Genomic DNA, 10,835 nt, shown 5'->3' on the forward strand with positions numbered 1-10,835 from the left:
GCAGAATGCCAAACGGTCAACATGCTGCAGAATTAAGTCACTTTTGTATCCCTCTTCAAGTTAAATTTGCTTTGCTCCTTTTCTTCTCCAGCTGTGCGTCACGAAAGGCTCTGCGGGAGAGCACTTATATAGCGGATCTACAACGCCCCGACAAGACGCGAAGGATGTAGAAATGTAAAGAATAAGAGCCTTCGTTCTCTCCGCTCCCCCCCTAGCTGTGTGCATGCGTCGTGTGGCGGAGACGCGAGCGGGCAGAGGGTGGGCTGCCGCCTCTGCACTCAGCTGTTAGTCACGCGGCATATCGCAATTGTGCTGTTGGCTGTGGGCAACAGCCTGTTGCTCACGGACACTTTGAGGGCAACGCCAGGTGGAGCCGGCCGGTGTTTCGAATCCACATGTTTTAACTCAAGTAAAAATGTCTCTGTTACAAATGTCCGGGGTAATAAAAATGTAGGCCTATTATATAATTGAGTAAAAGTAGCAATCGAAATATACGTAAAGGTCTGGTGATCTGTCTGGAGTATTTGCTTGCTTGCTTGATTGATTGATTGATTGATTGAAGTATTTAGTAACAGTTTGCAGAATAGGTACATTTCAAGCATATAACTCAATACAAAGACTGTTAGCTGTGGATGGCACCATAAAAGCATTACACTTGTCTGTTTACAATAGGGTCCACCCTTTTCAATGCATCAGAACATTTAGAGATGTATATACACTATATGAACAAAAACATGAAATCATCATAAAAAGGAGGTAAAAAGGTAAAATAAAAATATACAGAGGAAAATAAAATAATTATGCAGTATTATGTGTTCACAAAAGCCTGAGTAGACGATAAAATGGTCCCAAAATGATTTGAAAGTGAAATATCGTTTTTTAACTGCATGGGAAGCAGAGAGCCATGTATTATGGCTAGCAGAGCAGAGAGACAATCAGCCACAAGTAAAAATGTCTGCTTCCTTAAAGGTCATAGTGACACAATTCTTAGCTCCTCTTTCCTCTGCTTCTGTTATTGGCTGCTGTGGGGAATTGTGACCTTTACTGAGCGTAACCTCTGCACACACACTCTAGTCACACGCACGCACGCGCGCGCACAGACACACACACACACACACACACACACACACACACACACACACACACTCGCTATCATGGCAATCCCACATACAGGACATGATCTCAGAACCTAATTAGGTCTGCTCAGTATTGACGCGAGTTCTGAAAATCAAGAACTCAAAACGTTGAGGTTTTCTAAAATGGCGAAAAGTAGCCAATCTGTGACATGCACTGGGAGCGTGTATAGATCGCCTATTTCTTTCTTTCTTTTTTGAGGGGTCCCTTGGTATATTCAGCTATTAGTGTAGATTTTAATCTTACACAAAACTAAATTCCCATTGACAATGAATGGAAAGTTTTACGTCATAGTGTCTGGGGTTTCATGGCATTAACTTTATTTTTTTTTCTTTTAGGTTTCATGCCCTCCACCCCAAAAAACCTGAACTTTGAACATTCAGTGGATTTCCTGCGGTCTGGAGTTTTCTCTGGGGTTTGGAAGCCTTTTGAGCTGCAATGAAAACAGGCAAAACAGTGAAAACAGTGACATCTGCTGGCAAATCCCATTGACATAATTGGGATTTGCAGGCTGTGACAGCACAAACAGCAGGAAAATCAGAGCACTTGTTTGAGCCAGAAAACCCCAGACCACAGAAAATCTATACTCAATGTTAAAAGTTCAGGTTTTTTGGGTGGAATTGAGCTCAGCCACAGAAAACCTAAAAAAACATAAGACCAAATTACATTCCCATTGTCAATGAATGGAGAATTTTACGTCATAGTGTCTGAGCAAATAGACATATAGTGTCTAGTTTATGTCATGATGATGTACAGTACGACACGGCATGTGATTTTATTAGTTTCTCTGTCAGCCCCCCCGGCTGTTGTGCTTCATGAAGAGAGGAAATATCACAGCTTCTATGCTCTGACTTACTGTGTCATACATTTCAAAGCATCTCTCTCTCTCTCTCTCTCTCTCTCTCTCTCTCTCTCTCCCCCCCCCCCCCCCCCCCGAGAGACAGAGGTTTGTCGAATTTGAATTCGGCATTAGTTATGATCCATTCCGTCTCACTCTACAAAGCGGCGTCAAGCCCCGTCAAGCCGGCATGGATTCTATATCGCAGACTTAAGAGAGCCAATATGTCCAGATAAAAGCTCACCCCCCCCCCCCCCCCCCCCCCAGGGTAAACACATCAGGAAAAAAATAACCTCCTCTCTAAGGCAATATCAAAACACCGACGGTATACTGTCTGCACAGAATGTCAAAGGATGGATGTAAATAGCTGGAGTCTTTTTTTTATGTATAGGCCTATTGCTAGTGGGAAAGGCAAACTTGTATGCAGGGTTTTTCCCCACCCAGTGTCAATTATCTAATGGGCTCTACACTCCCTCTGCCAACCTGGGAAGAGCAACGGACTGACCTCATGCTTCCTCCAATGCAATAATAATGGCAACCAATTACCCACTTTGGGTGTTGGCTATAGATTGAGGACACTCCCTGATGAATGCACCTTTTAGTCCACCTTTTTGGATCTAAAATGTCCTATAATACTACACTAAACCGTCTTGACTTCTTTTGACCATGTATGTTTTCACCTGTGTTATCCTCTCATCCTGAAGCCGTAGATGAACTCACAGGTTGCAGAAGAGCGCCCTCTATTGTAAACATTGTGCGCGTTGGATTTGAAATGACATCTATAGACATCATTGGCATGCAGTCAATGATATTGAACTATGCAACCTCTTCCTCATCAGAGCTGTCCTGTTCAACTATAGGCATTGAATCAGGAAGCTAAGATCATATTTTAGTAAAAGCACAGTAATATAAATATATATATATATATATAAATGCATTTAGGTCGTTTCTGATTTAGTAGGTTAGCTTTTGGATGCACACATCTGCGTGAAAACATAGTTTTTTACTGACGTGCGTCAGAACCTCAGGCTCAGACATACAGGGGCTGATCAATGCACAGCCTCAACTTGCCCACTGTGATCTTCTCACTTGCGGGTCGAAGTTGTCATTGTGGGGTGTTAGGGTACAACACCTCCGGTGTTAGGTGTGTGATATATTTTTATGGATCTTAATATCTTACGAACAGCAGGATGCATCCACCACATTGTTCCATCCACCGTCCACAGGCTGTTGAGAGCCACTGTTTTATGTACAGTATTCATTTGCGACAATTTCTTAACTTTTGGCTGTCATATGAACCTTTTTTTTGTGCTGCAGGGAGCGCTGAGCCTGTTTGAATGGTCCGTCTCTGTCTGTTATTTTATTTAGGCCTACTTTTTATTTTTTCTCCTCTTCAAATAACGCAGCGTTTTCCTGACTGCTACATGAGCTGTGCCTGTTTTGTGGGTGTCTCTATGCAGTGAAAGTCTTGTCGGTGCCCGCTGCAACATTTATGCAGCACTGCTAGTCTTATATTGCCCGTAGTAGGTGTGCACTATATGCACATTTTCAGTGCAAAAACTCCTCTAGTCCCGAAACCGTCCCGGCTGAGATCAGTACATTTAAGTCCGAAATAGATATTTTATAGTCCCTATGGGACTGTGTGCGTGCGTGTTGTTATCTCTTAGTTAAGTCTAGTTGTGTGGTCCTGGGTCCTGGTTCCCTCCTCCGCGTCATCAGTGCCCATACCCGAGGCGGGTTGGCGAAAGGGCCGGGGCGCCTGATGGAGGGGAAAGGAACTGGTCGGAATAACGTGTTCCTTCCACGTGCTATACATCCGGTCGGGGAAATTCCCCCCTGTCAGGTGAAAAGAAGCAGCTTGGACTCCTCACGCATATATAGAACGAGGCATGAGGTTCATAAACAAGTCCAACCCATGCTGTGATTCCTAGAACTGTATAGGTCTGAAAAAAATCATTAACATGGTGAATCACATCTTGATGATGTCATCAAGATGTGATTCACCCTGTTTTTTTTTTTCATTTTCATTACATTTTTTCATAATTGCAGTTCTAGGAAACACATAATAGGGGGACTTTTTATTAGATAAATGTAGGGATAAAGGCCCTAAGTTTAGGGCCCTAAGACTAAAAGACTACAGTAGGGCATAGCAGTGGGTGTGGTTTTCTGGTTCCACTGAAAAATCGGCCATTCTTTTTTTTACCCATAGGGATCAAGCCATTCAGGATCCTTGTGAATCGTGATCATAAAACCTTTTATTCTGTGAAAAAATGTCAAATTAAAACCACTAAACAAAGGGAATTTATTAAACTATGTCATTACTTTTATTTATTTATTTATTTGTACTTCACCGAGTCCAACGCATTGACACTTTTTACTTCGGTACAAAATGTGAGCAGGCCTATACTTTTTCCACCATTGGCGAGCTATAATAATACAGTATAGCGCATGTGGGCTTTTTTCCACACAGCTGAGCGTGCAGTCCCGTATGCGGTTGCCAGCTCTATAGAACGCAGCCATGCAGGAATCGTTCGTGGCTGGCAGGGTCAGAGAAGCGTGGAGGTGTCTTCATCAGTATGCAGCGCACGGCGCGCATCGCCGTCGTCTATAGATGTTCAGATGGTTCTGAAGTGAGTGAGTGCTTTCCCTGTTTTGCGTCTCACTGATTCTCACAGCATCACGACTCCTCTCTCTCTCTCTCTCTCTCTCTCTCTCTCTCTCTCTCTCTCTCTCTCTCTCTCCCTCTCCATAATTTATAATTTATGAGCCCACGCAGCACCGTCCTCCCCGGGGCGGCCTCCTCAATGGGTTGTTGCACGTTCCTCTTCTTTATACCCGCTGTGAGTAAACAGTAAACACAGCTTTTTTTTTTCTTGTTTCATGTCCTCTGCTCGGGCTCTGTCTATGAGGTGTCGTTATGAAAACAGCGGATCCGTCTTATTGTGTGCAATTACGGATACCTGTATATAGGCCTATAATGTAATTTCGGATCGTATACTCTACTGTGTACACAGTACACACGCACACTCGTGTCGAGGTGTCCTTGAGCAAGACACTGAACCCCGGATTTCTCCTGATGTGCAGGTTGGTGCCTTGCATGGTTTCCTCCGCCATCGGTGTATGAATGCACAATGTACTCATTATGTAAAGCGCTTCTGCTTCCGGCTTGCGGTTTCCTGCCCGATGACTACAAATCATTGACTACAACACGACGAAAGTTACCATTCGCTCCCGACCGGATCATAAACCTGAAACGGAACGCTGCCCAGGCTAATTCAAACTAGTGTTTTTTGTTCACAAGGCAATGCTGCGTGATGCAGCATTGTCTTGTGAAAGACCCCCTTTGACCATTAAAGGGATATTTCACTTTTTGCTTGGCATGGAACTTCAACAAAAAAACTGCACTCATCGAAGCTCAGCGCAGACTGCAGTCTTTTTGGAGCATTGCTATAATGAGCATCGCTAATGAAGAGATAGCGTGATGCAAAGCGATGCATGCAAGCTCTGTCATTTACAGCGAGGAGAAACACAGACATTGATCAACGGCGTTTACTGGCGTGACGACGAAGTGCCCTGGCCTGCACTACCTGTGTGCACCATCGATCACTGTGACTGTTTCTCCTCTTCACTAGCCCCCACACGCACGCAGGCTGTCCAGGCAGAGACTGAAATCCTTCAGAGTAAAAGTATAGTGGGAGGTATCCTTACTCTCCCTCTGTAGTCTCTCTCGAGACAGACAGTTAGTTGGCTCACAATTTAGCGGATGTCCGCCTCCACGGCACTTATTAAGTGTTTTCAGAATTCAGCCGCGTACATTTTTACTTCATGAAAAAGGGAGACAGACATTGAAGAGGATGGATGAATGGGGAAGGATCAACATATGGAATGTCAGAACAGGTTCTGAAATATATCCATGTATGGAGACCTAAGGGCTTGAGGTTTGAGGTCTGATGTACTGTAGAGTTGCTGGCCAATAGTGATGACATCAGGGATCTCCATATATGGGCTTAACTGTGACAGCATGTCACATTTACTATGGCATCAGGGTCTCCACATCTCCGTCCCTGATGATGTCACATGATGTCATGAGACCTGGGCACCATATATGGTGCCCGACACACTCGATTCCATAGTTATCTGCAGCGTTCGGTCACAATAAACCCCACAAACGGGCATTGCAGGCAGTTTAGTATTCAAATAAGACGTCAATTTATGGAAAGGGAAAGAAAATTGTAAATACAAGGTTTCTTGTGTGACATCGACAATATCATGGTTTTGTTTGTATAATCCAATAATCATAACTGCAACATGATCGCCTTAATCAGGAATCTGTGCACAAACCTGCTATAGTTTGCCTGTTAACATTATGTGCTTCAGGCACTGTGGTTGAATGAAAATGTCTGCTGGATCTTTCACAGCACTTTTCACAGAAGTTGGAAGTATCTGCAGTTCCCTGCCTAATCACTTTACATAATTACCCACAGTGGGAAATTATATCTTTAGCACCACCAGCTGCCCACTGTTGCCAACTTTATGATTATTATTTTATGTTTTGCCTTTGCTGCACTAAAGCTATATCTTAGAGGCACCTTGGTGTAAAGGTGGGGTTTTCAGCTTGTGCTTTAACAGAGTACACTGAGCTATAGCAGAGCCTGGGGCAGCTGGCATTCCAGAGCCTATAGGTGCCCAGGCTGAGAAAGCCCGCGGTCACCCATGGTGACATGGTGATTAGTGGGAACATCCAGGAGAGCCTTGCCCGAGGATCTAGATAAGGTTGACTTAGACGACTCCAGCATTTCTGAAATGTAGCTCTGGGCCTGGCCATGCAAGCTTGGTCTTTAAAAGTTGTCAGCTAATTCTTAAAATCAATTCTGTTCAACTCACTGGCAGCCAGTGAAGGGAGGCCAGGACATGTGTGATGTGGTCAAGCCTCAGTTAGTCAATAATCTAGCTGCTGAATCCTGCACTAGTTGGAGATGGGGGATTTGGCTGAGCCCAGAAAGAGTTGCAGTAATCTAGGCCTGAGGAGATGATAGCATGAATCACCATCTCCATATGAGAAAAACATATTTATTTGTCTCTAAGTTGGTAGAAACATGATCGTATAGCCTATACACCCTTGTTCACTTCCTGAACAAAAAAAGGATAGGTTGTAGACATAGTCGAACATCATGCCTAGATTAGAAGCTATACAACTTGGTAGTGTGACTGCTGCGTATACCGTTCCCGGGAGCGGATCACACAACCGTTCCCGGGTCCGGATGGGGAGGTATAGTTTTGGGACCGATTGAAGTGTACTCGGATACGGATCGCTGCAATGTGAAAGCCATCCGTACTAAAAGGCCAATGTGACTCATGGCCAGCGGGGAACAGGCAGTCAGTCGTATTAGGGAACAGTTTGAATCAATCAGACTCAGTGTGAATCTGCCCTAAGTGTACTCAGTGGAAGCGGTAGAATCAAGGCCAATGTGAATCATGACCAGGCAATCATATTCGGGACCAGTTGTCACGGTCTGTGACTTCTGTGTCCGTGTTCTGTATCCCTGTTTATTTTTTATTTTTCCTGTGTTCCTTTGGTTTGAGTTGGTGTTTTCCTGTGATTTTGAAGTGGTGGGTTTTTCCCCTGTTTCTTAGTTCCAGTTTGAGTTTCACCTTTAACTTGTGTACCTTTTTTATTTTGTAGTATTGTTTTGAGCCCTCCTGTCTGCCCCTGTAGTTCTGTACCTGCCTTGTCTAACCTGTATTGTGATTAGTCTTTGTTTTCCACCTGTGTCCTCTTAGTCCCCCAGCCAATCCCTGTCTTGATTTTGAGTTTTGTTTCACCTGTGCCTAGTTAGTCTGTGTCTATTTATACTCCCCTGTTTGTTCAGTTCCCTTGCTAGTTCCTCACTTTATGTCAGTAGTGTTCTCCTGGTGTATCCATGATTTAACTCCTAGTGTACTGTAGTGTTCCTTGTGGCAAGGTTTTTTTTTGGAATAAAAACCTTGCATTGAAGCTCATCTGCCTGCGCCTATCTGCCTGTTATTGGGTCCTAAAGCTCCTGCCTCAATCGGACTCAGTGTGAATCAGTGTGAATCAGCCCTGTGACTCTTATTTTTATTTATTTCCTGTCTGCAGTGGGAGACACTCTAACCACAAGGCCACTGTGTGGTTTTGTCATAGTTTTTGTCGACATAATTAACACTGTCTGGGACCAATAGTCTGAGAAACAACTGTTGTAATCTCCTTGTTCCCCCAGTACATAGTTATGGTGCCATCTTGACAACCTCATTTCAATCCACAGCGAAAGCCTGTGGGATATCAACCCCCCCACCCCTTCATATCCATCATTTGATTTGTTTACGCCCAAGTCTCCCCCGTAAAGTTCAACATTGCACTCAGAATGGACGAAGAAATGCACCCGGGCCATTTGAAATCTTTCCTCATTATATGCTGGGAGACATGGAGTGGTCCAATTTACATTTAGATTGTTTCACGAGTAAATTAAACAATACTCAGGGGGGTGGACGCCTCTGCCTTGCATAGTCCCCAGTGAATAGGCATGTTGCCCTTCACTGGTAACCCTATTTTGGTATTCTTTTTAAATATATGAAGGTATTGTGGGCTGGGATTTTACAAAAATCAACCTACCCATTTTAACCAAATATATACATACATACATACGCCCCTCACTTCACATGCGTGTGATTTTTCCTTTGTTTTGACGATGGGTTCTCAGATTGGGGGCCATGCAGCTCAACAGTGTGAATACCCAAATCTTGGAGGAGCAGGAGCTCCATCTAGTGGCTGAAGGTGACCATTACAAATAACACAATGTCATCATGTTGAACTGAAGTGAATTATTATGTGGATTTGTAAGTGCTCTTAAATGCTTTCAACTTTAAAATAACGAAGGTTACCTGGAGGGGAGAGAACAGATGGTGGAGGTGAACGGAACACGTATAGATCATTCTAAACCACTTTTTTTTAACATTATTACTCTAATAAACCCCCAGGTGTGGTTATAATACGCAAACATGTCTTCCCTGTGTAGTTTTTGGTTTCTTCCTGAAAGCTGAAAGCCTTTGAGTCAAAAGGCCCAATCGAAATACACTGCTTTAGAGACTCACTAAAATCAGCCCCTCCCCTTATTATCATACAACAGCTGTGTTAAGTTCAGGTTGGGGAAAACCAGTTAAACTAGAGCAGTGGTTCCTAAAATGATAGTTGTTGTTGTTTTCTCGGTCGCTGGAGGAAAAACTGCTATTTTTCAATAGCTAAAGTATAACATAATGCTTAAAACACATCAGTGTTGATTTCGTAGGCTAAAACTAGGGCGAAAAATGTTCGTCGACTGCCGTTTTACACTGAGGAAAACGGAATGAAAACTGAATGAGAACTAAGCTATGATGACTAAAACTATGACTAAATAATATATTGACAATTTGGTCAACTAATAAAAACTAGACTAAAATGTTAGGGACAAGAGAGAACTTAAAGACAAGTCATTTTATTCATGCATGGTTGCATGCTGAAATTAGCCGATCTACAAGCGCACAACGTGTCGCAGCCAACAAAGTGTAAAATCTGCCATTCCAACACCATCAAGGCCTGCAAACTGCATTTTTGTCAACAAAAAAAACAACGGTGGATTCAGTGATATGGAATCGTATGATATTTATAGTGGACTAAAACTAGACTAACACTAAAACATTGCTGCCAAAATCAACACTGACACGCACGCACACATGCGCACACACACACACACGTAGCCCTGGGGGGTCCAGTATAACTATAGCTAATTCTAATTTGTTCCTCTCTCGGGAAACATAACTGTGTGCTTGAGGCGTAACATAATTATGAGTCAGTACAACAAATGTTTTTCATATTCATGCATATGCCTTAAGGTCCAGTACACGTGTGTTTACCGCTATACCGGTATGTGTGTATGTTCAACGTGCACAAAGTGTCATACTGTACACCCGCTCACAAATCATTGTCTCCACCAGGCCGAAGGCATGGGGAGACATGTATGTTTTGTACTCCGTCCGTGTGAGAGTCCGTCCGTCCGTGTGTGTGTTTGTCCGTCAGTCCGTCCGTCTGTTACCAGCTAATCTCCGGCAATCGTTAACCCGGTCGATGCCACATTTTGCACACACACTCCCTGGATGACAACGATGAACCTCTGCCACAAATTTTACACACCGGCCTGTTGTAGCGCCACCAGGAGGCCGACCTTTGAAAAACACGTTTTTTTTTAAATCTTACTCCTCCAGATTCTGTCCAAAACCCCACAAATAATAATACACTATCTCTATATAGTCATGTGTTCAAGACGGATCCCTCTGATATTTCATATTCCATCCTAAGTGGCTAATTGGCTTTCAAAGTTTGCAGGATTGGCCCGTTTTGAACAAAAAGTTACGATTATGATCTATTGGCTTAATAATGGCAACTGTTGAAACATTGACAGAGAGTGGTGAGTGTGTAACTTATTTGTTTTACTAGCTGGTTCTTCTCGCAGGTTTGCACATGGGTGGAGCTCTGACTGTAGTTTGTAATCATCTCTCTTATCATGATATGATGACTCGCTGTACGGCTGTAGTGCATGTGTGCGAGCTGCTGTACTACCTAAATAACTCATTTTTAGGGGTTAGGGCATTGTAAAAACGCTAAAATAATAAAATAAAGGTAAAACAAATCGGGTGTCGTTCGCCAAACTGTCGCACCCCCAGGCGTCAAGTTCAAGCTCCGCCTATGGGTTTGCAACACATTTGTCAGAAACGGATGGTGAAACCGGTCTCTTATCGTCTTTTGTTCACATTAATTCATGTGGTAAAAGTCTCAATTTTTTTTTAGATTTCACCATCCCATGACAATGAA

The sequence above is a fragment of the Protomyctophum bolini genome (genome assembly GCF_963924005.1).
Source record: "Protomyctophum bolini genome assembly, chromosome: 21".
In the NCBI taxonomy this organism is placed as follows: Eukaryota; Metazoa; Chordata; class Actinopteri; order Myctophiformes; family Myctophidae; genus Protomyctophum; species Protomyctophum bolini.